This window comes from Gorilla gorilla, chromosome Y, assembly GCF_029281585.2.
Source record: "Gorilla gorilla gorilla isolate KB3781 chromosome Y, NHGRI_mGorGor1-v2.1_pri, whole genome shotgun sequence".
Taxonomy (NCBI): domain Eukaryota; kingdom Metazoa; phylum Chordata; class Mammalia; order Primates; family Hominidae; genus Gorilla; species Gorilla gorilla.
In genome coordinates this window covers 19,068,242-19,095,955 of record NC_073248.2, presented here as the reverse complement: position 1 = coordinate 19,095,955, position 27,714 = coordinate 19,068,242, and the positions used below count along the sequence as shown (strand labels likewise).

At 37.3% G+C, this 27,714-nt stretch overlaps 1 long non-coding RNA gene across 1 annotated transcript; it reads left to right on the top strand.

The window, feature by feature from the left end:
- Positions 1-3,661: 3,661 nt before the first annotated feature.
- Positions 3,662-20,827, top strand: LOC134757965 (uncharacterized). The gene is made up of 4 exons (XR_010132649.1): positions 3,662-3,888; positions 3,982-4,087; positions 17,650-18,014; positions 18,599-20,827. It is a non-coding gene; the product is annotated as an uncharacterized lncRNA (long non-coding RNA).
- The last annotated feature ends 6,887 nt before the right edge of the window (positions 20,828-27,714 follow it).

The window sequence follows — 27,714 nt, the reverse complement described above, 5'->3', positions numbered from 1 at the left end:
ACCTGAAGAATTTAATGTACCTTTTAATCCTTGTTATACATAAATAGAAGCAGACAGAATTATCTAGTTTGACAATAAAACCGGCAGGATAAATAATTTAGACAAATTACTTAACTTTTTATTGCTTCAGTCTCCGCAGTTTGATAAGAAGACCAAATAATAAGTCGTGTTTCAGATATTATGTCTGTGAACCTTTTAGAATAAGGATCACACCAGGCATGATTACTCACACCTTCAATCAAAACAATTAGGTGTGGGGGGCCAAGGCGGGTGGACGACCTGAGGTCAAGAGTTTGACATCATCCTGGCCAACATGGAGAAACGCCATCTGTAATAAAAATGTCAAAAACAAACAAAAAAACTGCCAATTGGTCTGGCAGGCCCCTGAGTTCCCAGCTACTCAGGAGGCTGACACAGCAGAATTGCTTGAACCCAAGAGGCAGAGGTTGCAGTGAACTGAGATCCTGTCACTCCAGCTTGAGCAACAGAGCAAGATTTAATCACACTCCACCCCCGGGCCATAAATAAATAAATAAATAGATAAATAAATAAATAGATAAATAAATAAATAGATAGATAGATAAATTTAACTGCAAATATATCAAGTATTGTTTATGCCAGTTCGCCTGACAAAAGACAAAAATCCACGTTCTGATGGAATTTACACTTTGGCTTTAGTCAAAAGTAGTGACAACAGCTAGTGATTTTATTTTTAAGTAAGAAAGATAAGGTTGGTGGTTTCATTTATAAGCAGGTAAATAGTATAAGCTCAAAGGAGATCTGAGCAAACTTATTGAAACAACAAGGAGTGCAAAACCTCTGAAGTTGTAGCGTATACTGAGGCTCAGAACAAGAAAGAGGACGGTAGAAGAAGATAAGCAAAATATAAGAAGAAGAAAATAATATGCAGTGGTTTATTACATTATAAAGACCATGGTTTTATCTTAGGACAAAGGGAAGCTGGGATTGAATGCAAATAGGTAGATTTACTTTTTAAGGTAAGGACAAATAGTGATGGTGGCATAACGTTGAGAATATCCTGAAAATCACTGAATGTGTACTTCACAATGGCTAATTTTATAGTATCTGAGGTATAACTCACATAGTTGTGATAGTGTAATGGTTGTAATAGTGGAAGATAGGAGATCACTAAAGAGGCTGAGTTAATCAGATGAGAAATGTGGATGACCTGTATCTGGGTGACAGCAGGAGAAATAGGGAAAAGTGGTTAGATTCGGGACCTGTTTTAAAAGGAAAACATGCAGAATTTGGGGATTAATGGAAATGACGATATGTAAAGAAAAGCATCACTGTTGACCTGACAGTTTTAGGCCTTTGCAGCAGGATGTAATTACTATCAGGTGAAATGGGAAACCCCTGGAGAAAGTTTTTTGGCAGCAGCATCAGAATTCAGTGTGTACCCTTGAGATCAAATTGCCTGCTAAACATGAGTATGTGCATTAGAGTCATACATGATTTGGGCTTTAGTAAGAGACTGGCTGGAGATAACAATCTGGGACTCAATACCATTCAGAAATCCATGGTACTGAAGAGATAACTGGGAGATTGAGAGTAAATTCACTAGGAATAGTTCAAAGAAGAGACAAACTAAGAAACAGTTGTTATATTTGGCCAGGACTGGTGGCTTGCACCTCCAATGGCAGCACTTTGGGAGCCTGAGGCAGGCGGACGAATTAATCCCAGGAAATCAAGACCAGTCTGGGATACAAGGAGAGGCCATGTTTCTACCAAAATTAGCTAGTCTGGGTGGCCTGTAGTCACAGTCACCCTGGAGGCTGAGGTGGAAAGATCGCTTGAGCCTGGGAGGTTGAGGCTGCAGTCAGTTCTTGATAAACCACTGCACTCCAGCCTGGAGAACAGAGGCAGACCATGTCTCAATAAACACACAAACAACAAAGACAAGAAATTTAAAAAACAAACTATTATATTTGGCAAAAAGGGAAGCTGATTATTTTAAATGTAGTACATTTGGTAGACTGTTGGGGATGAAAGCCTGACTGGTAAAGGTAAGTAGAATTTTCAAATGAGAGCATAACATCAATGGTAAAAATATTCACCTGAAATTCAAGGTAAAATTTTAAATTTAGCAATTAGGGTGTCATTGATGACCTTTGAGAAAGGACTGTGACTTCACTGTTGTGGGATAAAACTTGAGACAGAATAAGAACTGATGGAAAGGAAATAGCTAATAGAAATTCTCTGTGCAAATTAAAACAGAGAAAAAGGTCAGTACCAAAGGAGACAGTTTTTTTGTTGTGGATCATAAAATATGGAGTTTCTTATACATGTGTGATAAGGAAATCAGGGCAGTGAAGAAGAGAATAAAATTAATTCCGCAAAAGAGGAAAATATCAATCATATTGATGAGTTGGGTCCAGGAGGATGTATTTTAAAATGTGATAAATGTTTTGTCTTTGAATAAATAAGTGCATGTAGATAAAGGTGTGATTAGGATCAGAATAATGAACAACAGAAGTTGAGGAATTTAATACTCTGCAGCATAAAACTTAGCAAATTGGAGGAAAGCATATTTATGATAAGTTATGAGAATAAAAGCAATGCAAAGAAAGTTCAGGAAACAAACATCTTGTCAAATAAAAATAAAATAGGTAACTTCTTGATTCTTCCCTTCCACTTACTTAAACTACTGCTTCTATTTTTCCCATTGTTATATTTTAACAAAAGACCAATGTCTTCTGGGAAAATATTATGTTTTCTCTCTGGTAATTTGCATTAGACTCTTACACCTTTCATGCCTTTTTATTATATTAACAACACTTTTAGTCAGAAAAAGGTTTCTGTTCCAATATTTACTTGATTTAAAAGTCCTGTTGCCTTTTCTCTTCCTTCTTATTCATTTTTGTTTAATATTGCTTCCCACACAAAATGACTAATTGACCTTGACAGTATATCAGTAATTTCTCTGGCAGTTTGTCTGCAAAGAGCCTAATAAGAGCTATTTCACCCCACCCCCACCCCCCCAACAAAATAGAATTTAGATCTTCTATAACCATTCAAATCTGGATTTCATATCTATTTAAATTGAAACTTTTCTTGATTAATAACTTCATTAATAACTCGATTAATACCTTTGTGACTTTACTTGATTAATAACTTCATAACTTCTGCATTAAATCAAGCCAAGGATCAGTATTTTAAATGAAAAATGGCCAACAACTAACAATAAGTGGAACTTAAAGGGCTCACTATTTTCTATTCCTCTCTCAACCAGAAATACCTGTTAGATAGTTTTCTTAGTGTCATCATGGTTAGATGTGGCTTAGACATTGTGCCCTTTTGTTTTAGTTGATGTCAGCAGGAGACACTGGCTGAAGGTCACAAAAAGGAAACAGGAGAAATGTACACCTTTTTTCTTACGACTTGAAGACAGGACTATCATCTTGGTATTAAGGGGTAGTTAATGCCTCATACAAGTTTTATTCTCTATTTCCTTTCGACAATATGTACTGAAGAAATAATATGTCAAGTTACTGGATATATTGACTGAACTATGTCAAATGCGTTAATTGACTAAATTGTGTCAAGTCATGGTTTAATATTTCTTAAACAAGACATAGATTTTTAAGTTGTGATTAGTGATCCGTATTTACTTTTTTATATTTTCCATGAACAGTGAATTATACAGAATCTTGTTTTCTTCTGTTTGGATTTGGTACTGAACTATACTGGATTCACTTGCAAGAAGAGTTTGAATTAGCAGCATGCTGAGAATGGATACAGTGTTTGAAGAGACTGATATAGAAAGTACAGGAGTAGTTTTATTTTTGGAAGAAGCAGTGGTCCTTGGGCACAGACCCCGTATGAGTTTTCCTTTCAGCATTCTCTGCTCAGCTGTTCTCTGCTGTGGTGAGGCATCTATGCTTTGTATATGTCTGAAATTAATTGAAAAGCTAGTGACAGATTCTGATGTCATTTGCCATGAGCTTTATTATTGTGCAGGTAATTTTGGATCAAATCACCCTAACGTTTTTCAGCAAAGACTTTAGAAGAAATAAAGCTGCATTACTTTTTCTTGGCACATTCTTCCTTTAGGACCTATAGTGAGGTAAGTGACACAAATATCTCTCATTCTCTGTTTCCAAAAAGTAAATAGAATATAAATAGTTCACTAACAAGATTAAGGAAGTGATCATCATCGTTCCTCTAACTGAAATGCACCCTCTGTTTAGATTTCTTTACTTTTCACAATTTTGAAAATTTTCCCATGCAATTTTTATCAGTCATAAGGTAATGATAGTTTTTAAACAATGCAAATGGGATTAAGTCAGTCATTTTTTCTGTTCCTTTTAATATTATTCTAATTCAGCCTCATGGGCATTCCAAATAGTTATGAGGGATAGAAATATAACATTAAATTAAGGGATGAGAGGAGAGTGAGAAGAGAGTATGGCTCCAAATTAATCTCATAAATTTTATTTGTTAACTGATGTGATTTAACACGTTAGTGGTAGATTTTCTAGATATCCCTAAATTTGTAGCTATGACTTGGAATATCAAAACATAGCTAGGCAATTCATTTCCATATGACTTCTCTCTGTTACTATGCTGATTTGCACGAGTACTGTAAATTTTGTAAGAACTAATTTCATTCAGATGTGCATTTAGAGTTCCAAGATAGTAAAATGTATAAAAATTATATACATTTTATATAATTAGGAGGCAATGGGGATAAGTGTTACCTTTCATTAAAAAGGTAAGTGCAGAAGTTTATAAACACATGCAAAAATGTGTAACCTCACGATTTAATCTTCTATGCGAATACAAATTAGTAATAGCAGGAGCAATTAGTAACACTAGGAGCAATTAGTAATAGCAGGAGCAATTAGTAACCCTAGGAGCAATTAGTAACACTAGTAACACTAGCAATTAGTAACACTAGCACTAACAGATGTGCATGTAGAGTTCCAAGACAGTAAAATGTATAAAAATTATATACATTTTATATGATTAGGAGGCAATGGGGATAAGTCTTACCTTTCATCAAAAAGGTAAGTGCAGAAGTTTATAAACACATGCAAAACTATGTAACCTCACGATTTAATCTTCTATGTGAATACAAATTAGTAATAGCAGGAGCAATTAGTAACACTAGCAGGGCAATAAACATTCCTGCAAAGCCAAAGGGTTAATCTGAGTGACAATGCATGTAGTGATTCTGGACCATACTCTAGAGCTAATTTAAGTTTAATTGACTGAATCTCCTGAAAGAAAAGGACTTAGGCAGAAATAACAAAAAATGAACAACACAATAGCCAAAAAACTCAACAAATAAATAAAACTCCTGACAATATCAGAACCAATAAATCTCCATGTAGTAAAAACACACCTCATTTTGTTGCTATAGTTGTTGTTGTTCGGAGACAGAGTCTCGCTGTGTCACCCAGGCTGCAGTGCAGTGGTGTGATCTCACCCCCCTGCAGCTTCCAACTCCCAGGTTCAAGGGATTTTCCTGCCTCAGCCTCCCGAGTAGCTGGGACTACAGGTGCACACCACCACGCCTAGATAATTTTTGTGTTTTTAGTAGAGAAGGGTTTTCACTATACTGGTCCGGCTGGTCTCAAGCTCCTGACCTCGTGATCCACCCACCTTGACCTCCAAAAGGGTTGGGATTACAGGTGTGTACCATCGTGCCTGGCCAACTTTTTCTTTTTTACAAGGTCAATTTATGAAAATTTTATAAATTTCTTATATTTCTTGTAATAGACCGAGCATGGCGGCTCACACCTCTAATCCCAGCACCTTGAAAGGCTGAGTCGGGCAGGTCACCTGAGGTTGGCAGTTCCAGGCCAGCTTAGCTAACATAGTGAAACCCCATCTTTACTAAAAATAGAAAACTAGCTGGGCGAGTGGCATGTGCCTCTAATTCCAGCTACTTCAGAGGCTGAGGCAGTGGAATCGCTTGAACCTGGAAGGTAGAGTTTGCAATTCAGTGATCATGAGGAATGTTAAGATTACTATATGCATATATATGTGTGTGTGTGTATACATATATATATGGTAATCATATACATATATATACACACAGCCACAGACACGCACACACACACAGACACACATGCACACACACACACCCGTTAGCTCTGTGTATATATTCTTTTGAAAACAGAAGATACTTATTTTTAATTAGGTTATTATTTCCTTGTTCTTTTGAATCATTTTTAGTTCCTGGTATATTTCGATTAACTCCATGTCTGATGTATAGTTTGCAAATATTTTCTCTCATTCTATCACTCTGGTGATTTATTTAATTTTATTTTCATTTTTGCTGTATGGAAGTTTTCTAGTATAATGTAACCTCATTTTTCTGTTTGTGTGTTTTTTGCTTGTGCTTTTGAAGTCTTATCCAAAAAACATTCCTGCCCAGACCAACGTCATTAAATGTGTTTTGTGATTTATTCAACTAGTTTGACAGTTTCGTGTTTTCATTACATCTTTATTTTTAAATGTTTTTAAAAATATATTCTTATAGGTGAGGTCTCACTATGTTACCTAGTGTGGAGTACAGTGGCATAAGTGTTTCATGCTACAGCTTTGGACACCTAGGCTCAGGTGATCCTCGCATCTGAGACTCCTGAGTAGCTGAAACTACAGGCGCACACCACTGCAGTAGGCTTTTTAATCCGTGTGAGTTAATTTTTGTATGTGGTGAGAAATAGGGTTCTAATTATATTCTTTTGCATGTAGCTCTCTTGTTTTCCCAGCACCACTTATGGAAGAGATTGACATTTTCTCATTTTGTGTTCTGGGCACCTCTGAAGAATATCAGTTGGCTATACAGGTGTAAATTTATTTTTGTTCACTGTGTTCTCTTGTATTGGTTTATAGCATTGTGACATCTCCAGTTCTGTGGGTTCACTCCCCAACCGCACTGCCATCTTCACGATTGCTTTGACTATTCAGGATTTTTGTGCGTGTGTGTTTGTGGTTTTGTATTAATTTAGGATTTTTTCAATTTCTGTGAAAAATGCAATTGGTGTTTTGATAGAGATTGCATTCTATCTGTGCATTGCTTTGGATCATATAAACATTTTAACCATATTACTTTTTCCAATCAACGAACATAGAAACATAGATATATTTTCATTTAGTTATGTCATTTTAACATTTTATTAATGTTTCATAGTTTTCAGAATGAAGATTTTTTTTACCTCCTTGATTAAATTTACTCCTTTTTATCCCCCATAGCTATTGTAAATGAGACTGTTTTCTTAAGTTTTTTTAAATACATATTTTGCTATTAGTGTATGGAAATGCCATGGAATTTTATATGTTGATTTAATAAACAGAAATGTTACTGACTTTCAGAATTAGTTGTAACTACTTTTTAGTGGTATGTTTAAGGATTCCCTTATATGTCATTAGCATATATGGACAATTTTACTTCTGCCTTTCCGACTTGGGTGACTTTTCTTACTTTCTCTTGACTAATTTATCTGGCTAATGACTTTCGGTTTTATGTTAATATAAGTAGTGAAAGTGAACATCCTGGTCTTCTTTCAGATCTTCACAGCAAAGCTTTCAATTTTAACTCTCACTGAGTGTGACACAAGCTAAGGGTTCATCATATGTGGTGTTATCTGGTTATTTGGGTCTGTGTCATTTGTTGTGTTGAGTTACAGTTGTTCCACGCATGATTTATTAAGAGATTTTATTGTGAAAAATGTTGAATTTTGTCATTTTTTTCATATATTGAAATGACTGCATAGACTTTGTTCTTTATTTTGTTGATGTAATCTATGACATTTAATAATTCTCATGTATTAAACCATTCCTGCATCCCTGTAATCTCACTTGATCACGGTGAATGATTTTCCAAATGTGCATTATAAGTCATTTTCCCAGTACTGTGTTGAGGATTTTGGCATTATGTTTATCAGATATAGCGGCCCATAGTTTTCTCTTTTTTCTTGTATCCTTGTCTGGTTTAGTAATCAGCATAATGCCGTCCCCATGGAATGAGTTGGAACAGTTCCCGTATCTTCCTTTTTTCTTTTATGTTTTTGTTTTCACTAGGTTAAAAAAAAAGTGGCAGTAGTTTCCTTTTTGTGGTAGGTAGAATGCAGCAGTGAATACGTCAGGTCCTTGGCTTATCTTTAACAGGTGACTTTTTACAGCTGATTCGATTTCTTACCATTAATTTGTTTCTTGGTGTCAGTTATGGTATCTCTTTTTTGGCTCTGATTTTCTTTATTAGGGGCTTTGTTTTTTTTTTTTTTTTTACTTTTAAGTTTAGCTTTTTGTTTTCCTAATTCCTTGATTGAAACATCAAGTTGTGTATTTGATATCTTGTTTTACATGAAGGCATTTATTGCCATAACTTCCCTCTTAAAACTGCTTTGGTTGTATCCCACAGGTTTTGAGGTGTTGTGTTTCTATGTTTGACTCAAGAAACACGGTGTTTTATCCTTATTGTCTTCATTGATTCACTGGTTGTTCAGGAGTATGTTGTTTAATTTTGATATACTTATGATTTAGTGATTTCAGAAGAGATACTTGATATGACTTTGATCTTTTCAAATTTGTTAAGATGTGATTTGTTTGCCTAATGTGTGATGTATCCTGGAAGATCTTCCCTGTATGCAGTGGAGAAGAATGTTTATTTTATAGCTCTTGGATGGATAGTTCAGTAGCTGTTTTTAGCATTTGCCCTACTGGGCATTTTAATCCAACGCTTGCTTATTGAATTCAGTCTGCATTATCTATTCTTTGCAGAGAGTAAGGTGCTGAAGTTTTCTATTATCGTCTTGCACTTTTTATCTGTCTTTGGATCTATTAACATTTGTATTATATATATGCATATATTACTTATGTACTTGTATTCCTGATATAATATTTTCTTTTCTTTCCCCTGCTTAATTCTGTATCCTCTCTTTGACTTTGATATTTGCTAGTTAGGTTATATTAAGTCATGCAGATATTTTTATTGAAATTGAATATGATTGGAAGCCTTTGATATTCCTGTAGCAGAATATTTATATTTCTATTTAAGTTTGGAAAGGTTTCTCATTATTTCTCTAAATAAGCTTTCTACTCTTTTTTATACATTTTTTGTTGGGATGGAGGTTTGCTCTTGTCTCTCAGGTTGGAGTGCAATGGTGTGATTGTGACTAACTGCAACTTCCAAGTCCTGGGTTCCAGAGATTCTCCTGAGTTCAAGTGATTCTCCAAACTCAGCCTTCTGAGTAGCGGGGGATACAGATGTCTGCCAATATAACTGGCTAATTTTGGTATTTTAATAGAGAAACAGTTTCACCATGTAGCCAGGCTGCTCTCAGGCTCTTGGCAACATGTGATCCTCCCACCTTGGCCTCCCAAAGTGCTGGGAATACAGGCATGAGCCATTGTGCCCAGCTCTACCACACTCTTGAATGCTAGTGTCTGATACCTTTGCTGTTTGGATGTTATCCCATTAATCTCATGAATCTTATTTATATTTGCTCCTCTGACTGTATACTTTGAATTGACCTATCTTTGAGTTTTGCTGCTTGACCATTTCTGTTGTCATTGCTGTCAATTGCATTTTTGATTTTGTGGTGTTTTATTCTTCAAGATTTTTGTTTGTTTTTTTCTCCCATTATTTTAACCTCTCAGGTAAGTTTCTCTGATAAATTTCAGAATCCTTTGTGTTTTCCTGAAGTCCACTGCATTGTCTTAAAATAATTATTTTGAATTCTTTGTCAGGCAATGTGTCCATGCCCGTCTCTTGTGGGTCAGTCACCACTGACACCTTATTTTGACCGCTTGATGCCATCATCTTTCTCTCATCGATCCTAATCCTTGTGGCTACACCTCAATGTCTGCGCAGTGATGTAGGTGCCTAATTCAATGTTCATGGTTTGGCTGTGTTTGGAAGCTTTCTTCCACAGTAAGCCTGTCCAGAGATTCAGGGCAAGGAGAAGAAGGAAATTAAGGTGTTTAAGTTCGCTTCAGCCCTGGTAGCACTAGGGGAAACACTAATGAGCAGACTTTCATGGTTGGCGTAATTTGACCGGCAAAGCTGACTCAATGCCAGGCTCCATCTGTAGCACACAGTTGAGCAATGGGTGCACTCAAGGCCTGTAGCTTCTATGGTCTGCCCTGTGTCCTTTATTTGGTGCCTGAAGTTACTGTAGTCAATCAACAGGAATATTGAGAGGAACAGAAGTCCATTCTGCTGAGGTCATAGTTTCTGATCTGTTGCCAGGGTTGGTCTATAAGATTAACCCTGAGTATCAGCCTCCTAAAGTGCTGGGGTCAGGGGAAAGGGACATAAAATCCCAAGGCAAAAAAGTTCTATGCCTACTACCTTTGCACAAGCAATCCTCACACCTCTGCCTCCTGAATAGTTGAGACTACAGGCATGTGCCTCCATGCCTCCCTAACATTTTTTTGTGTATTTCCTTGTTGTTGCTGTTGTTGTTGTTGCTGTTGTTGTTGGGCTCAAGTGATCTACTCACCTCAGCCTCCTAAAGTGCTAGGATTACAGTATGAGTCACTATACCCAGCTAAAATTACTTTCTAAGATTTAATTTTTAGGCCATTTATTTTTATTCAGTCTTATTTCTCATAAATGCAGTTCAGAATGTTATTGCTTTAGAGTTTCTCTTTGGGTATTCCTGAAGGAATAAATGGACTCTTGATATTCATTTTCTAAATGGTGTTATAAAATGAGTAATTACTTTAGGTGAGTGACGACTATTTGGCCTCTTTTTGTTTTCTAGCTTCATTTCATTGTGTATGAAGAGTGTAGTTTTCTAACCCACCTGCATATGTGAAATGAATTTTTACTCTTTCAACTGAATGTAGTACAGAATTGTTTAAACTGATTATTCAACTACTTCATAATTTTGGTTTTCTTTCTTGTGCATATTAGTCTATTCGCAGAACAATGTCAAAATTAAATTAATTTGCTTATGAAAAATTTTTCTGATAAAATTACATACATACATGCAAACAAAAGCACATACATATATAACACTTAATTTCTAAAACTTTTAGTTTTTCTACTTCTCTAGTACCTTGTATTCCATCACTCAGCAAAATCTGTTCAGTTCTACTTCCAGGATTTACTTTAACTCCACAGATTATTTCCTACTTTCTGTTATCACCACAGTCTAAAACACAGTTTATATTACCTTTGCCTCCTTTTTTACACTGTAATTTCCTACTTTACACTCTAACTTTCTATAAAAAATAAACTACATTTTCAAGATCTAATTCAGGTAATTTTATTTTTTCTTAGTTGAGAATTCTTTCTATGTGCTGTCACAGCTTATAGCATCAGATATGAATGTATCTATCCAATTTCATCTGTTCTAGTTATTTTCTTTGAGGGAATATATATAGAAGTTTATAAATATGAATATATATGTATTCCCTTATTATTTGTTTTTCCCAGGAGTAATATATGTTTTGCATGCATAGATTTACTATGCATAATGGAAATCCCTGATAATGGAAACTTAGTACTTTTTTTTTGTTCCTTTTAAGTAAATTATTTTCTGAAGGAGGTGGGTTGGGAGGCATATATGTTAACATGGCAAGTTTAAAAGAGAAAGTGGCCATTACTAATAAAAATTATTCTCTAACATTTTCATGTGTACCATTAATAGCATCGCTGATTATATGTTCCCTCTTTTGTGTATGGGGCCATTCACCGCAACATGCTAGCAATCCACACCTGCAACAACTTTGCTGCCATTAAGCTATGGGTAATAAAATTCATCTTTGTCATGATATGGCATTCCTTGGTGATTATCTCACGTGTAGTGACTCTGGCATTTTTCCCTGCATCTATGAAACTAAGGACCCTATACTTTCTATTAATCATGTATTTTGTATTATTTTTGGCACCATGGCCGGAGTTTTGGAAAAGTGGAGTTCATTTTCATAGCAACACAGAAAATAATTCCAGCACGGTGGGTACAGTATGGATGCTTATCTTAACCATGCTAGTATAAGCTGCCATCAACTTCCCTGCTGGTCATCAGTTAAACTGCAGCTGTCAAATAAGAAAATAATTGACAAGAAACAGAGGTGGGCCACACAATCCAACGCTGCGTCTTTCCGGTTTTAGAAAATGTGATAATAATATTGGTATTTCGGTTCTTTGGAGGGAAAATTTTACTGAAGTCTTGCGACTCATTAATTGCCATGTAGCTCATCATAACCTACCTATTAGCCATTGGCTTTATGTTCCTCTTCTGTCAGTGTCTGCATCCCAGGTGATCAGACAAAGTATTGCCAGGACATACAGAAAATCATCCAGAAGCACTGTGATATTGTGTAAACATCTAGAGAAAACTCAAAAGAATAAAAATAAGCAGCTGAGGAATTACTGTCATTCATGGAGAAGGGTTGAATGTCATCAATAAAAAGTATGCAATATCCATATAGTATACATATATACTTTCACAGAACAAAGAGTAAAGAGACTGAATGTGATTTTATAAAGATACTCATAAAAATATAAACACCAAAGTCTGGGAAGTAGTTTCTAATAAAATTGACTTTTCTCCTGTTACTATGCATTAGCAATTTTTATTTTCTTCAATATAATTGTACAACTTTTTAAACAAACCAAAACGAAATCAAAAATCCCTCTGGGTCCAAAATCTGGGCAGAAAAAAAAACCCATAATGCATTTTTCACCTGGTACACTTTTGGAACATGTGCCTTTAATTTAACAAGTGTTTGTAATCTAGCATATACATTATCAGCGAATATTTTCTTTTCAGAAAGAGTAGTTACCGTAGTTTTCATTCTGTACTTAAGGAGAACCTGAAAGAGAAGTCTTATGAGCATGCTCCTATTTAAATTAATTTAAGGTAACCAAAGTGTTTCTCATTAAACTGACTAACAGAAAACAACTCGTATTAATGCATCTTAAAGCACAAAACCTGTTCTATTAAAAATAAATCATCAGGTTAATAACATAATATATTAATTTACATTCCTACCAATAGTGCACAAGCATTCTCTGTGCCCTACATTGTCAAAAACACTTGTCGTTTTTCATCTTGAGAGTAATGGCCATTCCAACATGTGTGAAAGGAGGTCTCATTGTTGGTTTTAATTTGCATTTCCCTGATGGTGGTGTTGAGCATCTTTAAACATGCAGTTGTTCAGAAATTAGCCGGGTGAAGTAGCACACACCTATAATCCCAGCTACTAGGGAGGCTGAGGCAGAATTGCTGGAAACCAGTGGGTGGAGATTCAGTGAGCTGAGATCACACCACTGCACTCCAGCCTGGATGACAGAGTGAGAATCCATCTCAAATCAATCAATTAATCAATATTTAATTTAGAGTTGTTTGCTAGTTGTATGTCTTCTTTTGAGAAATGTAAATTCAGGTCCTCTGACCATATTTCATGGGCTTAATTTTTGTTGTTGTTGTTGTTGTTAAGTGGCTTGAGTTCCTTGTATGTATTTATTATTCACCTTTTATCATATATATGGTTTGCAGATATTTTCTCCAAGTGTTTTAGTTGTATCTTCGATCTATTTGTTTCCCTTTTCCCTTTGCAGTGCAGAAACATTTCAGTTTGATGTAATATGATCCAATTGTTTTTTGTTGTGCTTTTGTAGCCTGTGCTTTTGGGGTCATAGAATTGAGGTTTCAAAAATAAAGTTAAATTAAAAATAGAATTACCACATGATCCAGCTACTCTACTTCAAAATACGCGCTCAAAGCATATAAAATTAGCATGTCAAAGAGATATCTGCAGTCCTATATTCATCTCAACATTATTCATAATAGCCAAGATACAGTAGCAACCCAAGGGCTCATCAACAGATCAACAGATAAAGTGTGGCACATATATACAATGAGATATACTACACAGCCTTAAAAACAGGAGGAAGTCCTGCTACTTACTTGTGACCAAGTGAATGGAAATGGAAGATATTATGCTCAGTGTAATAAGAGAGGCACAGAAAGACAAGTATAGGGTGATCACAATTATATATAAAAAAGTTGAACTCATTCAAGCAGTGAATATGTCAGATGTGGTGGCTCATGTCTGTAACTCCAGCATCTTGGGAGGATGAGATGGTTGGATCACTCGGGGTCAGAAGTCGGAGGACCCAGTGAGCCATACTTGTGCCACTGTACTCCAGCCTGGGCAATGCAGCACGGCCCTGACTCTAAACAAACACAGAAAAAAAGAGTCCGAGATTGGAGTGAGGGGTGGTGATAGGAGTGGATAGAGAAAGGGGAGATGTTCATCAAAGGGTAAAATATTTCAGTGAGAAAGGAAGGAGTTCTGGAGATCCATTGCACAGAATGGTGACCACAGTTAACAAAAGTCAACTTCAAAATTGCTTAATAAAGAAAAGGGCAGGCATGTTGGCTTATGTCTGAAATCCAGGCACTTTGAACGCCTATGGTGGGAGGATCACTAGAGGTCAGGAGTTTGAGACCATCCTGGCCAAAATGAGGAAACACTGTCTCGACTGAACATACAAGAATTAGCCAGGTTTGGTGGCATGCATATGTCATCCCAGCTACTCGAGTAGCTGAGCAAGAGAAAAACTTCAACTCGGGAGACAGAGGTTGAATTCTATCTCAGACAAACAGATTGTTTAAAAAGTAGAATTTATATATTCTTACCACAAGAAAGAAATGGTAAGTATGTGAGGTGATAGATATGGTAACTAGCCCAATTTAATTCTTTTGCAACATATACATGCATTATAAAATCACTTTGTGTCCCATAAATATTTACATTTGTTAATTTAAAATGAAAATTGTAAAAGAATGAATTACAATTAAAATAAAATTGGCTTAATATACATAGACAGTAATATACGCTAAAGTTTTCTTCTATTTTGACTGTTTGGATTCTGTTATTTCTTGGGGAAACAATCACGATGGGAAGGGATGAAGAACGCTAAAGCTTAATGTTATATAATTTACATTATTTTGTTGTTGTTTTCTCTGTTTTTTTTTTCTACCGACCAGTGGAGACTACTTTCTTATTCACACTTTCTTTTGTGTTTCTTTCTCATGAGAAATCACCACCAAAAATAAAGCTCCTGTAGATTTGTGTATTATTTTTCTGTTCCTATCTGTGACTCTCTTCACCTGTCCTTTGGATTTCAGATCTTCTTAAAAGACTGATTTACTTATTATTTGTTATCTCTCTGTACCATTACTTCTTCACTCTACCTACAGGATCATTATCTTTACTTTTTTTATTTTAGTTTAGTTTAATTTTTTTTGAGACGGAGTCTCTGGCACAATCTCAGCTCACTGCAACCTTAGCCTCCCAGATTCAGGTGATTCTCCTGCCTCAGCCTCCTGAGTATCTGATGTTAGAGGCATGTACTACCATGCTTGGCTAAATTTTGAATTTTTAATTGTGACGGGGTTTCACTGTGTTGCCAAGGCTGGTCTTGAACAAACCTCGAGTGACCTGCCACCTCAGCTTCCCAAAGTGCTGGAAGTACAGGTGTGAGCCACCAAACCAGACTTGATCATTTTCTTTACTAGATCTACATGCTGCTTGTCTTAGTCCTAGATACATCACTCTCAGCTCATTTGTTTATTTTCCGTGATAGCAAGACTCATGGAAAGAGTTTGCCCTGACAAGGTTTAATTTTATTTCTCTTAACCCTCCTTTCTTCAGGCATTTACCCTGTTTTTTAGAATCATATCTTATACTTGTCACTAAATCCCATATTTCACTTGTCTGTTGCATATTACTCAAGCAGTCATGTGTATCTATAGAAATGATTCACACCCTCATTCCTGAAATACTATTTTGCTTTGGATTACATGACTCAACTTACCTCTGATTCCTCTGTTTAACTTTAAGTGCCCTTTGTTTCATTTTATCTCATAGATGTCTGTTCGTGAGACCACTATACATTAGTACAGTGGTCTTCCTCCTTCCCTTTCTCATTTCCCTTTTCCCTTCCTTTTTTCTTTTCTTTCCTTAAGAAAATGTTCACCCAGCCTGGAGTGCAGTAGTGAGACCTGGACTGACTACAGCCTCAAATTCCTGGGCTCAAGAAATCTTCCTGCAATTGTCTCCACAGTAGCTGAGACTGCAGATGCACACCACCACACCTGGCTTTTTATTGATGTTGTTTTGAGACAAAAGCCTCTTCTGTTTTAAATCTGTAGTTGTAAGGAATTCAACCAGTGTTATGACCTCTGGATTCCTATACATTGTGCTTTTCGTTTCTTACAAGCACCCCAAGATTAAGATAGCTAAATTGATAACTTCCCCTGAACTTCTTTACACTTTCTACATGCCTCTCTCTTCCATCATTATTTTGTCTAAAAATACATCATCTATATAACATAAAAACTGAGCTATTCCAAATATATTATTTTCCCTCATCTCTTTCATATTTCATCTACAATAACTTTTTTATTATCTACCACTTACAATTTTTTTCTTGTTGCTGTTTATACATTCCAGTTGAGGTCATCATTCATTGTTCCCTAAATGATAGTATCAACATCTTAATTTATTTCCTGCTTCTGTGTTACCCTATTCAACTGATTTTTCACTGAGGGTCTAGAATTATTCTTCTTTTCATTGAATAAAACACATCTCTTCTCTTTTTCTTTCTATTCTTCTTCCTTTCTGCTTTACTATTAACTGTTATTATATACAGTGAGGAGCTATTTCAATGTTATTTACTATTATATCCACCATTTTAAGCTAAAATTCAGAGATATAATAACTTCTCTATAAGTGTTTAATATTATAGTAAAAAATGCAACTTTGTAATTTCAGTGTTAAATATTTGAATACCACGTCTATAGATTATTTATGAAACAAGATTTCAGTTGAGTGGCAGATAAGCTTATGATAATTTTTTATTCACTCCTTCCATTTCTATCCATCCTAGCTATAAGACATTTAGAGGTGGGAACTTGGCATACTCTTCCCTATACTTGAGAGCCTTTTGAAGTTACATGAATAAGAAAATGTACACTGACCATTTAATTCATATAACTAAATATAAATATTTTATATTTAAAATGTATTGAAAAGTTTTTATTGCTTACATTTATTATGACAGTTATTATTTAGATTTTTTATTATTTAAAACTCAAACAATACAGGAAAACAACATGTAGGGAAATCTCAAGTAATTCATTATTTATTGTTCTTTTTATCACAGAAGACACAAGACATCTCCTTACTGGTTAGGGCCATATTATCCAGAACCGTCATAACATTTCACTTTCCATTTCCCATTGAAATCTGAGGAGTGTCTTTTGAACTCTATAGTGAAATGCCTACAACTACCCAGTGTAACTCTGTCTTCTTAGGAGAGTATGATTCTGCAAGATGAATATGATAATGTCCTAAAATATCACCCTTACATTCAATTATATAAAAAACACCACTAATGCAATAATAATACATGAGCTGAACGTTACATAGTCTAATTATAAAGTTAATTTTTACACTCAAATAGTTGAGTTAGAGACTGTGAGATTAAACTGGCAGAAGATGGAACTTAATTTTTTGTAACAACTACCATACCGTGGTGAAATGAATTAACTGAACTCTTAATAATTTGGAAAATAATAAAGTTATATCTATTAAAATTACTAATAAAAACGTATATTTCTTAACTATTTCTTATTATATGAAAGACAGAATGGCTCTCGTGATAATGATGGAAGCAGCCTGAAATAAAATCTAACAAAACAGTCTGGACATGATGGCTCATGCCTGTAATCCCAGCACTTTGGGAGGCTGAGGCGGGTGGATGACTTCAGGTCAAGAGTTTGAGACTAGCCTGGCCAAAATGGTGAAACCCCCTTTCTACTAAAAATAAGAACATTAGCCAGGCATGGGGGTGCATGCCTGTAATCCCAGCTACTCAGGACGTTGAGATAAGAGAATCCCTTGAACCCGGAAGGCAGAGGCTGCTGGGAGCTGAGTTTGGATCACTGCACTCTGGCCTGTATGACAGAAGGAGACTCCATCTCAGAAAACCTCTCTGAACATTAAAAAGCAAGGTAAATTTAATCAAGTTTCTATTTTATGCTGTCATTAGAGTTCATTGGGTTAAAAGTGCAGAGATATAAGGAAGAGAAAAAGACCTCAGACTTGACTTTTGGAGCTCTAGAATCTAATAACATAACCCAGGAGTGTGTTTAATGAAGAAAGACCTGACCTCTAAGTCTGGGCAAGACAGTATGTGTCATTTTAACTTCCCATCATCACCCACTCCACGGCTTCATGGCCACTGTGAAGAAGATTAAATTCTAGATGCAGCTTTTGATGCATATGGGGAAAATAGAGAGCTTATCTCAAAGAATTGTGGTTGTGTGATTTAAAATATCTGAGGTTCCCTTGGAGATTATTAGCTCAGAGGCTTTTCTTTAGCCCACCTCAGAGCTTTCTTGTGGGCAGAAGTTGACTCCCAGGAGGCATTTATGGAAAGGAAATATGCTAGTCAGAGCCACTCATAGCAAGGAAAAAGAGTCAGGTCAAGCAGTACACAAACAAAAGGCCTGCAAGAAGAGTTTGGGAAGAAAATTGATGTGGAAAACCAGCTTTGAAAAACTCTCATGGTTTGTTGTTGTTTGTTTTGGATTAGGTTTTAAATAGAGACAGAACTTGCCCTGTGGCCCACGTTGGACTCCTGTGGCATGATCGTGATCCACTGCAGCATCAACTTCTTTGGGTTCAAATGATCTTCCCACCTTAGCCACCTGAGCATCTCACCTGTCTGGACTCCACCTATCCTCCCCTGTCAGCATCTCACAGCATAGGCATGGGCCACCAGAACCAGCTTATTTTTGTATTTTTTTTAAGCAGAAGAGATCTTACCATGTTGTGAAGACTGGTCTCGTACTTCTGGCTGAAGTGATTTGTTCTCCTAAGTCTTCCAAATTGATGGGATTACATATGTGAACCACCACACCCACACTCCTACTGGTATATTTAGAAGGATATAAGTATGCTGGTTTTTGGATGCATGCATGGAGAAGACCCCAAAGCTTTTCACTTTTCCCTGAGTTTGGGCTAAACACTAGCGTTCCTCAAAAAGTCCATATCCAAAGTCTGGGCAGTTTTTCTTTTCTTTCTTTTCCTTTTTTTTTTTTTTCTTGGATTGTTTTTAAAAAATATGTCGAGAATAGTAGACCATCAAAAGGGTGACAGAACACAGATTAAGTGGATATACAACACAAAGAATGCAGACCACAAAAATAGCTCTGGAGTGTTGCTAAACAAGTAAACAACCCACAAACTAAGGAATTGTGGACGTTAAGAATTTGTTATCCAAATATGCTGAATACTATCCAATATTTCAATTCACTTCATTTTACTATTCTCAAAGACCTAAGGGAACCCAGGAGAACAGTGATTCAAAACTGAAAATACCAGTAAAGACATACGAATTATTTTAAAAATGAAATCTATAACCTTGAAGTTACTAGGAAGCTGTGTGATTGAAAGTCAGTCACTCAATCACATGATCCTGGGATTTTCCTCTACGTGTGGGACTACCCATACCTTGCAGCATTGCTGTGAGTTCACCTGAGCAAGACACCTGCACATGATGGTGCTCAGAAAATGTTACTTTCCCTTTATTGAAATGGAACAACCCATGGGTATTATGTGTTGAGGTCTGGATTACAGTTGAGCAAGATACAGAAGACCTTGTAAACCCTGAGGAGGCATCACTGATCACTGGGAGTCTGGAAAGGCAGCAGAGAAAAAGTGACCTGCAGCTGGAAATGGACAATGGGTCTGTTACAGGAAGTTAAACAGGCATGAGTGGGGCAGAAGAGAGTTCTCCCCATCCACCTACCAGGAATGTCAGGCCATCAGGTAATGGTTGGACAGTTATCACATTGCTTTTCTAAAAATAATAATTTAGCAGCGGAGCCAGGGATAGACAAGTTCCTACTGATACACAGCTGGTAACATTAAAGTGTTAATTAAACTCACACTCCTGGTAGGAGGAAAAAGGGCTTCCAGTAAAATTTCACATACTGCGTGAGTGAACTGAGACATGCACATTAAGAGACGAAATGGCACAGCATGACTATCTGGGGTCACTCCACCAAAGAAAGGGAGGAAGCTTCAGATGGGCATGCATATAAATGCTCAAACACACTGCCTATGCTCACTTCTCAAGGGTAAGGAGGGCACTGTGCCTGCTGGCAGCCCACACTTAGGAAAGAATCATGGAAAAAGGTTCACCAGATGCTCAAGGTGGGCCAGCCTATAAAGTCCCAGAATGAAGAGAAATGGCCACACTTGTTCTTCAAGTCACCAATTTGGATCTCTTCCAAGTGCACTATTCATTCTTTCCTGCTCTAAAGCGTTTTAATAAATGTCCACTCCTGCTGTGAAACTTGCCTCAGGTTTTTTTTTTCCTTCTTTATGCCCATCAGTTGAATTCTTTCACCTGAGGAGGCAAGAACTGACATTGCTAAAGACGCAGATGGATTTGCTGCCAGTAATTCAGATACTTTCCACCAGTAACAGATCTAGGAGCTGGTGGACATAGTGGCTGAAGTATGTGTCTAGAATGTTTCTGCCCAGGCCACAAGCAGTCCTGGACTGTAAAGGGACTTGAACCCCAAGCTCAAGGGACACCACGGAAAGAGACTTCAGCCTGCTGATGGAATACTGGAGATAGGATTTTTTTATTGAGGTATAATTCCCTTAATATGTTAACTGTTTTTTAAGGTATAATTCAGTGACACAGGAATGTGCATGTTCTACCACTTCTTAATTCCAAATTATTTTCATCATCTCAAAAGGAAATCCCCTACCTATTAAGGAGCTACTACCCAATCTGTCCTCTTTCTGACTCCTGACAATTAACAATCTGTTTTCTTTCTCTGTGAAATTATTTATTTTGGATATTTGTATAAATAAAATCATACAATACATGACTTTTGTGCTTAGCTTCTTTAAACACAATGGTTTTGCAGTATCTTCACATTGTAGTATGAATGTCTCAATCCTTTTTATGGCTAAATATTATGCCATTGTAAGGATATGCTGCATTTTGTTTTCCTGTTATTATTGATGGACATTTGTTTTTTTCCATGTTTTAGTTATTATGAATAATTCTGCTATCAATATATGTGTACACTTTTTTTTAATACCTACTTTACATTGTTTTGTGAATATACCTGGGAGTGGATTTGCTGGTTTCTATGATAATTCTATGTTTAGCTTTTTGCAGAAATATCAAGTTATTTTCCACAGAAGAGGAATTATTTTACCATTGTGATTCTCCATTTCCATGTCAACACATTTTAGTTTATGGTTTTAAATAGTAATAATTATAATGAGTGTGAAGTGGTGTCTTATTGTGGCTTTGATTTGCATTTCTCTGAGGTGAGTGATGTTGAGCTAATTTTTATGTGTTTTTTTGTGTATCTTTGGAGAAAAGTATTTTCAATTAATTAATTCATTTTTTTAATTGGATTGTTTGTCTTTTTGTTCTTGAGTTGTAAGAATTATTTCTATATCCTGGATAGTAGACATTTATTCTTATATATGGCTTGTAAGTATTTTGTCCTATGCTGTTGGTTTTCTATCGACTATCCTGATAGTGTCCTTTGAAGCATGAAAGATTTTAGTTTTAATGAAGCTCAATTTATCTATTTTTTTCTTTTGTTTCCTATGCATTCTCTGGTCTACCCAGGAAACCATTGTCAAATTCAATGCCACTAAGCACATGAAAATATATTCCACATAATTAGCCATTAGGTAAACAAATATCTAAACCACAATGAGCTTACCACTTTATACCCACTAGAAGGCCTTTATTTATTTATTTTTATTTTTTTGGAAAAAATGAGAGTTGGAGAGTACGTGGAGCAAATGGAAACCCTGTGCATTGCTGGTGAGAATGTGCAATGGTAGTGGTGGTTGCACAATAACATAAACATACTTATTGCCACTTACCTATACACCTACAAACATTTAGATTGGTGAATTTTATTTTATGATTCTTTTACCCCATACAACAAAGGCTTCCTGAGAATTGGTCCTGAAATAGTTTAATGTGTAGTGAAAGAAGATCCTTCTCTTCTAGAGTGAGTAGGAGCCTTTTATTTTTTTTTGAGACAGAGTCTTGCTCTGTCACCCAGCCTGGAGTGCAGTGGCGCAGTCTCCGCTCACTGCAAATTCCACCTCATGGGTTCATGCCATTCTCCTGCCTCAGCCTCCTGAGTAACTGGGACTACAGGTGCCCACGACCATGCCTGGCTAATCTTGTTGTATTTTTTAGTAGAGGCAGGGCTCCATCGTGTTAACTAGGATGGTCTCTATCTCCTAACCTCATGATCCACCCACCTCAGTCTCCCAAAGTGCTGGGATTACAGACATGAGACACCACGCCAGGCAGAGTAGGAGCCTTTTTATTCATGCTGGTACTACACACTACTGGCTCTTCCAAACACATAGCACGATCTCACCAACCAGAGGGAGCTTAATTCTAACTGGCCCATTTGTACTTCTTTCCAACATCCTATTCCCCTATTCAACTCACTCCCTGCCCTCTACAAACCACTGTACATCAGAGGTCGGTTTACCTTCTCTGTAGACTTTTCATAATGTCATAGAAATGTGATCATACAGTACATGACATCTTCAGACTGGTGCTTTTTGTTATTATTGTTTTCTCATTATTCCATAATTGCTGCCAAAGGAAGCATGCATGTGTTTTGCCACAGAAAACTGATTGTAGTCTGAGCTCTACTTAGTAAACATTAAAAAAAAATATGCTAGTACATATTGTGGCATTTATCCTGTTTTTTAATTCATGATTTCTTTTTTGTTGTTGTTCAGACGGAGTCTCGCTCTGTCACCCAGGCTGGAGGGCCATGGAGCGATCTTGGCTCACTGCAAGCTCCGCCACCCAGGTTCACGACATTCTCCTGCCTCAGCCCCCGGAGTAGCTGGGACTACAGGTGCCCACCATCACGCCCGGCTAATTTTTTTTTTGTATTTTTAGTAGAGATGCGGTTTCATCGTGTTAACCAGGATGGTCTTGATCTCCTGACCTCGTGATCCGCCCGCCTCTGCCTCCCAAAGTGCTGGGATTACAGGCATGAGCCACCGCGCCCGGCTTAATTCATGATTTCTACAATGAGATAGTAAGCTGTAGCTAATAAGACAATGTGCTGAATTAGTGTGATACTTCGCTATGTAGAGATCTCATTCAACAAAGTGATTCCTTTACAGGTGTCTGCAGGGGTCTGTCCCACAGACCCTGACTCAATGGTGGGTGAATAAAGTACTCTGAAACACAGATACTATGCTTTGCTAGTCCAGCTGAGCATCTGGGCTGCTTACAGACTCCAGGCAGAGTGTTGTAAACATTTTTGACTGTGGCCCTGACCAGCTACTAAGACTTGCATTTATTCAGTAACGACTAATTGACAAAGGCTTGAGTCAACACCACTAAGGGGTAATTGATAGTGTGGACTTCTGATTAGAAAGAAATTAAGCACCTGTGGAAAGTCAAAGGATAGTCTTAAGACCTCACGAGTAAGCAACCTAGTTACATAAACGCCCCATATTCCTTTGTTTCTACTCTAACATATTTAACTAAAGGGAAAAAGCTGCCTTCATCCAAGTTTATTACTGGAGCTGATGCCAACCCCGCAGTCATTCCAATAAGGTTTGCATCTGATAATTTTCCCCACCATCCTGACTGAACCCCCACAGATGTCAAAGCAGCAACAGGAATTGCTACAGTACAAATTAGTTTCTTTGGGAACTGAAAAAAACCATTGATTTCAATTTCAGTACATACTTTGCAACGCTTAATATTTGATACAGAATAGAACTCTGGAGGTTTTCCTTCTTAAATCTGCTTTTTCAAAGTGACCCAAAATGTGAAATCACATGATTTTGGTTTGTTAGTTTTTCCTTCACCTTTCACAACGTGGCACTGATTTTGATTGACATTTGAAGACAGAGACTAATTTATTAAAATATTTCTCCCTGTTCTTTTTCTTTTTGCTTTTAAACATTACAAGTGAAACTTCTGGTAATTTCAAGAGTGTACACTTTAAATAAGAATAAAAGCCAGTGGGCATCTGGCAAGATGGTTGAAAAAGAAAAGCTTTTGTTGGCAGCTCCCAGAGAGACCAACAAAAGACCGGTAATTTCTGCATTTCCGCCTAAGGTACCCAGTTCATCTCGTTGGGGCTGGTTAGACACTGAGGGCAGCCCACAAAAGGCAGCAGATACAGGTGAGTGTTGCCTCAACAAGGAAGTGTGAGAGGCTGGGGACTTCCTCCCTAGCCAAGGAAAGCCATCAGGGGCTGTGCTGTGAAGTCCACATCCTGCACATTTCTCACAGGTTTTGCAGCTCACAGACCAGGAGATTCCCTAGTGTGCCTATGCAACCACAGCCTTGGGTTTCAAGCACAAAACTGGGTGCCTGCTTGGGCAGAGGCTGAGATAGCTGCAAAAAAATATTTTGTACCCCAATGGCACCTGGAACCCCAGTGACAAAGAACCATTCACACCCCTGCAAAGGGGGCTAAAGCCAGGGAGCCAAGTGGTCTCACTCATCAGGTCTCACTCCCATGCAGCACAGCAAGCAGAGATCCACTGGCTTCAAATTCTGACTATCCATCTAGAAGTCTGAAGTCAACCTGGAATGATTAAGCTTGATGGGGAGATGGTTGATCACCATTATTGAGACTTGAGTATAAGGATTTCCCCTCACAATGTTAAGAAAACTGCCAGGAAGTTTGGACTGCATGGAACTCACAGAAGCAAGCAAAGCAGATGTGGCCAAGTTGGCTCTCTAGATTCCTCCTCACTAAGTAGGGAATCTCTGAAAGAAAGCCAGCAGCCCCAGTCAGGGACTTATACATAAAAGTCCCATCTTCCTGGGACAGAAACTGTGAGAAAAGGGATGGCTGGGAGTGCAACTTCAGCAGACTTAAATATTCTTGCCTGCCTGCTCTGAAGAGAGCAGTGTATCTCCCAGAAGTGTGCTTGAGCTCTGCTCAGGGACAGACTGCCTTTTCAAATGTGCCCCTGACTCATGTGCCTCCTGACTAGAAGACACCTCCCAGCAGGGCTCAACAGATACTTCTACAGGAGAGCTCTGGCTGGCACCAGTTAGGAACAACTCAGGATCAAATCTTCCAATTATTGTTGTTCTGCAACTTCAGATGGTGACATCCAGGCAAACAGCATCTAAAGTAGACTGCCAGCAAACTCTAGCAGATCTGCAGAAGAGATGCCTGACTGTTAGAAGAAAAACTAAGAAACAGAAATCAGTCACATCAACATCAACAAAAAGGACACACACACAAAAACCCAATCCAAAGACCGTCAGCATCAAAGATCCCAGGCAGATAAATCCACAAAAAATGAGGAATATCCAGCACAAAAGTGCTAAAAATTCAAAAATACTAGAATGCCCCTTCTCTTCCAAATGACTCCAAGCACTCTGCAGCAAGGGCACAAAAGGGGATGGAGAATGAGGTTGATGAGTTGACAGAAGTAAACTTGAGAAGGTCGGTAATAACAAAATTCTCTGAGCTAAAGGAGCACGTTCTAACCCAATTCAAGGAAGATAAGAACCTTGATAATTCATTACAGGAACTGCTAACAAAAATAACCAGTTTAGAGGAGAACATATATGACCTCATGAAGATGAAAAACACAGTGCAAGAAACATTGTGAAGCAAAAACAGGTATCAATAGCTGAATGGATGAAGATGAAGAAAGGATATTAGAGAATGAAGATCAACTTAATGAAATAAAGGATGAAGACAAGATTAGAGAAAAACGAATAAAAAGGAACAAACTAGCCTCCAAGAAATATGGGACCGTGTCAAAAGGCCAAACCTACAATTGATTGGTGTACCTGTAAGTGATGGGGAAAATGGAACCAAGTTTGAAAACACACTTCAAGGCATTATCCAGTAGAACTTCCACAACCTAACAAGACAGACCAACACTGAAATTCAGGTAATACAGATAAAACCACAAAGATACTCCTTGAGAAGAGCAACATGAAGACCTATAACTGTCAGATTCTCCAAGGTTGAACAAAAATAAAAAATGTTAAGGACAGCCAGAGAGAAAGGTCAGGTTACCTACAAAGGGAAGCGCATCAGAATAACAGTGGCTCTCTCTGCAGAAACCCCACAAGCCAGAAGAGTGTAGGGGCCAATGTTCAGCATCCTTAAAGGAAAAAAAAATTCAACCTAGAATTTTATATTCAGGCAAACAAAGCTTCATAGGTAAAAGAAAAATAGAATTGTTACAGACAATCAACGGTAGATGATTTTTGTCACCACCATGCCTGCCTTAGAGGAGATCCTGCAGAAAAAAGTAAATATGGAAAGAAAAGACCTGTACTCACCACTGAAAAAAATGTCAAAATATAAAGGCCAACAACACTATGAAAAAAGTGGATCAACTAGTATGCAAAATGACCAGCTAGCATTGCTATGCCAGGACCAAATTGACACATAACAATATTAACCTTCGATGTAAATGACCTAAGTTTGCCAATTAATGTAAACAGACTGGCAAATTGAATGAAGAGTAAAGACCCTGTGTTATTTTATATTCAGGAGACCCATCTCATGAGTGAAGACACATGTAGGCTCAAAAGAAACAGATGGAGGAATACTTTCCAAGCAAATGGAAAGTTAAAAAAAAAAAGAGGATTGTAATCCCAGTCTCTCCTAAGACAAACTGTAAACCAACATAGATCAAAAAAGACAAAGTAGTTGCATAATGGTAAAGGGATCAATGAAACAAGAAGAGCTAATGATCCTAAATATATATGAACCTAATACAGGAGCACCCAGATTTATAAAGCAAGTTCTTAGAGACTTACACAGCCTAGACTCCCATACAATAATAGTGGGAGAATTTAACACCCCACTATCAATATTACACAGATAAATGAGACAGAATATGAACAGGAATACTAATGACTTGAACTCAGCTCTTGACCAAGTAGAGCTAATAGATATCTACAGAAGTCCCCACCCCAAATCAACATAATATACATTATTCTCAGCACCATATAGCACTTATTCTAAAATTGAGTACATAATTGGAGGTAAAACACTCCTCATTAAAAGCAAAAGAACAGAAATCAAAACAAACCGTCTCTCAGACCAGGGTGGACTGAAATTAGAACTCAGGATTAAGAAACTCATTCAGAACTGCACAACTACATGGAAACTGTAAAACCTGCTCCTGAGTGACAACTGGGTAGATAACAACGTTAAGAAAGAAAGAAGTTGCTTGAAACCAATGAGAACAAAGACACAACCTACCAGAATCTCTGGCACACAGCTAAAGCAGTGTTAAGAGGAAAATTAATAGCACTAAATGCCCACATCAGAAAGTGGGACAGATTTAAATCAACACTCTACAATCAGAATGAAAAGAACTAGAGAGACAGGCATGGTGGCTCACGCCTGTTATTTCAGCACTTTGGGAAGTTGAGCCAGGCAGGCAGCCTGAGTTCATGACTCCAAGACCAGCATGGACAACCAACATGGTGAATCTCTGTCTCTACAAAAATGTAGCTGGGCAAAACGGCGCACAACTTTAATCCCAGATACTCAGGAGGGTGAAGTGGGGTAATCTCTTGAACCCAAAAGATAAAAGTCGCAGTAATCTGAGGTCGCATCACTCCACTCCAGTGTGGGTGACAGTATGAGACACCTTAAAAAAAATGAAAGA